This window comes from Balaenoptera musculus, chromosome 19, assembly GCF_009873245.2.
Source record: "Balaenoptera musculus isolate JJ_BM4_2016_0621 chromosome 19, mBalMus1.pri.v3, whole genome shotgun sequence".
In the NCBI taxonomy this organism is placed as follows: domain Eukaryota; kingdom Metazoa; phylum Chordata; class Mammalia; order Artiodactyla; family Balaenopteridae; genus Balaenoptera; species Balaenoptera musculus.
This window is the reverse complement of record NC_045803.1, coordinates 32392510-32398509: the sequence shown is the minus strand read 5'-3', so window position 1 is coordinate 32398509 and position 6000 is coordinate 32392510. Positions and strand designations below refer to the sequence as shown.

At 45.9% G+C, this 6000-nt stretch overlaps 1 long non-coding RNA gene across 1 annotated transcript; it reads right to left on the bottom strand.

Moving 5' to 3' along the window:
• Nucleotides 1–493: 493 nt before the first annotated feature.
• LOC118884701 lies at nt 494–5591 on the bottom strand. Its single transcript, XR_005017359.1, has 3 exons — nt 4417–5591; nt 2445–2646; nt 494–2303 (listed from the first exon to the last, which is right to left on the bottom strand). It is a non-coding gene; the product is annotated as an uncharacterized LOC118884701 (long non-coding RNA).
• Nucleotides 5592–6000: the final 409 nt, after the last annotated feature.

The window sequence follows — 6000 nt, the reverse complement described above, 5'->3', positions numbered from 1 at the left end:
ACTTAAAGTCTACCGATTGTAGATGTTAATCACATCTGCAAAATAACCTCCCAGCAACACCTAGATTAGTGTTTGATTGAATGACTAGGCCTAGCCCAGTTCACCTTTTATCAACTTGCTACCCACGCACACGTCCTTAAACCACACATAATCTCCGGATAAAGAAAATAACAAAGCCTTGCTTCCATCGAATGTGATGCAACTATCTTGCCTATTACCCAAAACACACAGATCCTTTCCCCAGGAGAGGATGCCAAGTCCTTGGGTGACAGTTACTCTTCTCTATGAGATCCTGTAACTTAAATCCTGTGATGTAGGGACTTCCCTGGCGGTCCAGTGGTTAAGACTCTGTGCTTCCACTGCAGGCGGCACGGGTTCGATCTCTGGTCGGGGAACTAAGATCCCGCAGGCTGCATGGCCAAAGAAGAAAGATCCTGTTATGTAAAGTTAACTATTATTCATTCATCTTATGTTACATGATAAGGAGATAAGGGAAGAAGACAAAAAGATTTATTTTATACTTACTATATATCTATACAAGTTTGTGTACGAAGATACAAACAGCACAACAAGATGATGAATTACATGAAAATTACAAGATAATTCATGATAATTACAGGCCTCATTTCTGCAACTGGTCACATAGATGTAGCTGGTCTTTACAACTACTTTCTTCCACTACCCATTCCACACCCTCAGCAAGCATCTCAGCTGGTCATGGTTGCTGGGGTGACCCAAACCTTCATTCCTGAAGAGTCAGGGCCATTAGTAGTCCTGCCTTAATTGCATTTTCCATCGACTTTAAGGCAGGGTAGCCTTAGGGATCTCCTGTGTTCCGCACATCTTCTTCCTTGATTGTATAGTAGCAGCCCGATTTTCTCTTGGTAGTCAGGGTCAGTCACCCCAACCAACAGGATAACTCCCTTCTCTGCCTGATGACTTGGAGGCTTGAGGAGCCCAAAGTGGCTGGCAGCCGTCTGAACTTCCAGTTCAATGACATCAATGTTGTGTCTCCGGAAAGCACTTCTCTCTCTTGTGGGGTGAATTGCGTCCCCCCTGGTTCATGTCCATCCAGAACCCTGGAATGTGACCTTATTTGGAAATAGAGTCTTTGCAGATGTAAATCCAATGGCTCAGTAGTTACTCAGAAGGAAAGGGATTATCTGCAGAGGATGGCAGGACTTTGCCCCTGAATCCTAAGGGCCTCCACTGTGATTCACCGGTAGGGACCTGCCGCAAGCTCCAGACAGCATCCCTGCCTGCCCCCGTCTCTTCAAGCACCAGGAGATCTGCTGGATCCTGTGGCCCAAGTGGCAGAGCAGCGCACACAGCAGCCTGGACCTGGTGCAAATCTTTCTCTTGTTCTGGGCCCCACTCAAAACAAGCAGCTTTTCAGGTCACTTGGTAAATGGGCCAGAGTGACACACCCAGAGAGGTCCAATATTCAGAGAGGCCAACTAGGTGTTGTGCCTGGTTTTTTGGCTGTAGGAGGGGCCAGATGTAATAACTTATCCTTCACTGAAAAAATAGATATCTTGACACGCACCCAACCAGGGCATCGCTAGAAATTTCACTGAGGTGGAAGGCCCCTGACTTTTGGTGAAATTTATTTCCCACCATCGACAATGCAAATGTCTTACCAGCATATCTATAGTTACTACTTCTTGTTCTCTAGATGGAATCCGCATGTATCATCGATGTTAAACCTGTGGGATATTTTGTGGAAGGGAAAAGTGATCAAGATACCTGCAGACCAAATTATAATGACATCAGGCTGGAGAGTTGATCTACCCGAGGCAGGACAGTGAAGGTGTATTGCTGGTCTGGCCAGCTGAAAGCAGACTGCTTTTCGTGGTCTTTGCTAACAGGTATTGAGAAAAGAGCACTTGCAGATCAGTAGCTGCAAACCAGGAACCAGGGGATGTGTTAATTTGCTCAAGTAATGAAACCACATCTGGAAGAGCAGCTGCAATTGGAGCCACCACCTCCAATCGTCAGTTTATGATCATCCACTGTCATCCATCTGTCTTCTGCACAGACAGGATGGGGGTTGGAGACGTGGGAGTCACCACTCCTGCATCTCTCTAGTCCTTGATGGTGGCAATGATCTCTGTAGTCCCTCCAGGGATGCAGTATTGTTTTTCATTTACCATTTTCCTAGGTAGAGGCAGTTCTCGAGACTTCCACTTGGTTTTCCTACCATAATAGGCCTCACTCCACACGTGAGGGAACCAATGTGGGGATTCTGCCCGTTGCTAAGTACAGGCACACCTCGGAGATACCGCGGGTTCGGTTCCAGGCCACTGCAATAAAGCGAATATCGCAATGAAGTGAGTCATATGAACTTTTTTTGGTTTCCCAGTGCCTGTAAAAGTTATGTTTACACTATACCGTAGTCTATTAAGTGTGGAATAACATTATGTCTAATCAAACAATGTACGTACCTTAATTTAAAAATACTGTGTTGCTAAAGAACGCTCATCGCCATCTGAGCCTTCAGCGAGTCATCACTTTTTTGCTGGTGGAGGATTTGAAATATTGAGAGAATCACCAACATCTGACACAGAGACACGAAGTGAGCAAATGCTGCTGGAAGAACGGTCCTGATAGACTTGCTCAGCGCAGCGGTCACCACAAACCTTCAATCTGCAAAAAAAAAAAACAAAACAGTTATCTGCGAAGCACAATAAAGTGAAGCACAGTAAAACAAGATGTGCCTGTATGTCTATTTCAACTATACATTCTGGAACTGGGGACATAACCACAAGATGGGTTCAGGGACCCACTGGACCTACTGTGAGATGGACCTGATCTCCATAAGTTTCTACTTTTTTTTTTTTCTTAAATTGAGCATTTTTAAAAAATTTTATTTTATTTATTTTTGGCCGCCTTGGGTCTTTGTTACTGCGCGCGGGCCTTCTCTAGTTGCGGCGAGTGGGGGCTACTCTTCGTTGAGGTGCACGGGCTTCTCACTGCGGTGGCTTCTCTTGTTGCGGAGCACGGGTTCTAGGTGGGAGGGCTTCAGTAGTTGTGGCTCATGGGCTCTAGAGCGCAGGCTCAGTAGTTGTGGCGCACGGGCTTAGTTGCTCTGTGGCATGTGGGATCCTCCTGGACCAGGGCTCGAACCCACGGTCCCCTACATTGGCAGGTGGATTCTTAACCACTGCACCACCAGGGAAGCCCCATAAGTTTCTACTCTTGACTGGCGGACCACAGTCACGTTTTGGGTCTCCTTGAATTAGTTTTAGTTTAGAGGCTGTGTCCAGCCATCCCCCCCCAAAGTCTGATTATTTCCTTTTCCCCAATGCACAGTCACCTTGATAAAAAGCTGCAGGTTCCTTTAGGAACCTAGGCTGGGCGAAACAGTGTAAATTTTTTCAGTGTTGCAGGGTCCTTCCTCAAGGAGACTTGGCCCCCTTCATTCAAGGGTTTCTGGGTCTGGAAACTGTCTCAAGTCCGGGAATTGATGGAGAAGCTAATTCTGTTTGGGTGATTCAACTGAGACTTCTGTTCACTTGTTTACACAGATCAAGAATTCAGTTAGCCTGCCCATTTCTTTCTTTCCAAGGGATACCACGATCAACTGGCCAATACCCTAGGTCTCTGCAAGTCCAACGATTCTGAGTTCTTTTTAGACTCTGCTGGTACCATAATGGTATCCACAGCCACCTTATCTCTGGTGATTTAAGTTCTACCACTTGGCCCCTGCCACCCTGGAATCCGATTATCCCTATTGTATTTAAGGATCCTAGTTCAGTAGCTGTGGTTCCCACTATAATTTCTGACCTACAGAGAAAAGTGACCACAGAGCTCTGCAGTGACGCTGGGCTCCCCTCACAAACTTATTTCTCACAGGCGTGGTGAAAGGTGTGTCCTCTGGACCCTCCCAGGGTGGGTGAGCTGGTCTCACATGATAAATCCACTCTAATGGACTTCCCGAGTGGTCCAGTGGGTAAGACGCCGTGCTACCAATGCAGGGGGCCTGGGTTCGATCCCTGGTGGGGGAACTAGATCCCGCAGGCATGCCGCAAGTAAGAAGTCCTCATGCTGCAACTAAAAGGTCCCGCGTGTTGCAATGAAGATCCCACGTGCCGCAACTAAGAACCGGCGCAGCCAAAATAAATAAATAAATATTTTTTAAAAAAATCCACTCTAACATTCCAATCTCCCTAAGATTCTGAATACCTTCCGCTACAGTTCCCTAAAGCAATCCTGGCAATTCAACTTCATTGAGTGTAGGCCACCTGTTAGACTGTTTCAGCCAACTAAACTATTAGAGTCCTTCCTCACTCTTCACACTAAAACAGTAAACGCAGAATCTCTGCTTAGTGCGTCCGTGTTAATAAACTCAGCCTGATCCAACTCAATGTTGCTTCCACCACTAACCCACACCCATTAATATCCATTCCCACGTACCTCCCCAGATCTGTCTGTATAAATTGGAAAAATCATGCAGCTCTTCCGGGGTGTAGCAAAAAGCTGTTCACTCCTTGAGGCCTGCTGGGACTTGAGTCTGGTTATAGGTCTAGAAGCAAAGAGAGGCGGGGTGGGCATAGGTCCTGAGAAGAATCAGCAGCATCTCTCAAGGTAGCTACCCCGGGGAGGCCACCCTTCTGATAAAGGGTTAACTTCCTTAGAAATGGGTAAAAGAGCTCCTTGTGACAAAGATGACCTGTAACCGCTCCCTCTCAGTCAGACTCTAGATCCGCATGGCTTCTGATCCCCTCCCTGGCCATATAAAGAATATTTAACTCCATTGTTCATTATGGATGTATGCCATCACTTCTCACCAGGCATCTGTTTGCTGCTTAGAATGCCAAACAAGGTGCCGATTAATAGTAACAACTGCATTTCCCCAACCGTGGCACTCCGTTCAGTCATGGGCAGGTTCACAGAACAGAGGGGCCGCAGACCATACACCCTCCTTCAAAAGTACATCAGCATATTAAAGGCCCCAGGAATCCTGCAGTGAAGAAACCCACCAACTGGAATCAACCTGGTTTCCAAATTTACTTGACCATGAGCTCATTGTCTGGAGTGTTTCTTCTACAGAACTAGGATTTAAGAAAACACAGCTTGGAAAATGCAAACTTAAAAAGCTACTATGGCTTGAGCTAACATTTGGAAATTTTTTGGTTTGTGCTTTTAGCTTTTTAATTGCTACTTAACAACAGAGAACCAAACCAATAATTTCCTAAGTATTAACAGTGGTATGTAGTACATCCTTATGCTATATTTAGTAACTGTTGTGGAAGCACTGTTATTTCTGCCACGTCTCCCACCCAACAGCGCTCTTAAGCCTTGGCTCCTGTCTGAAGGTTCTTCTCTTGTATTGGTAGGGCTTTGGACAATCTGAACCCTTGTCAGCTGCCCTCAGGAGCACCATCCTGGAACTATTTTGGGCTGGTGGAATCTGGAGTTTAATCGATGCAACCCGACACCACAGGGAGAGAGGCCCCACTCCTTCAGAAACAGGAGCTGGGCACCGCCAGCTGCCTGGGGCTCCAGGCCCCTCTTCCAAACGATGATGCCCCTTGCTCTGCAGAACGATAGGATTTTCCACCCAACAGTTTTAAAAGACCTTCGTATCAACTCTTTTTTTTTTTTTTTTTTTCTCTGCTCATCTTTTTTTTTTTTTTTTTTATTCACACACACACACACTGTATTTTATTTTTACAAGACATAAATAGACTGACACCAAGCATTGTACATGGATGACCACAACAAAAGCAACAATGATTGCAATTACCAAACATGAAACACACTCATACCATGTCATAATATTGACATTCAGTCCAGTAATCCTCCACTGTAACAGCTCCTTTACTTTGCAGTGAAAATTGATTTGTATATTCTTTGCCTCTGAGTCCTTGTGGGCGTATCAACTCTTAATGACCACTTTCATCAATCCAGCTTCATGGCAGGAGGGAAGTCTCATCTCTGCACTCTTGCTTCTGCTGTGACCCTTCTTCTCCAGCTCCTCAGGCTTTCTCTGTCACC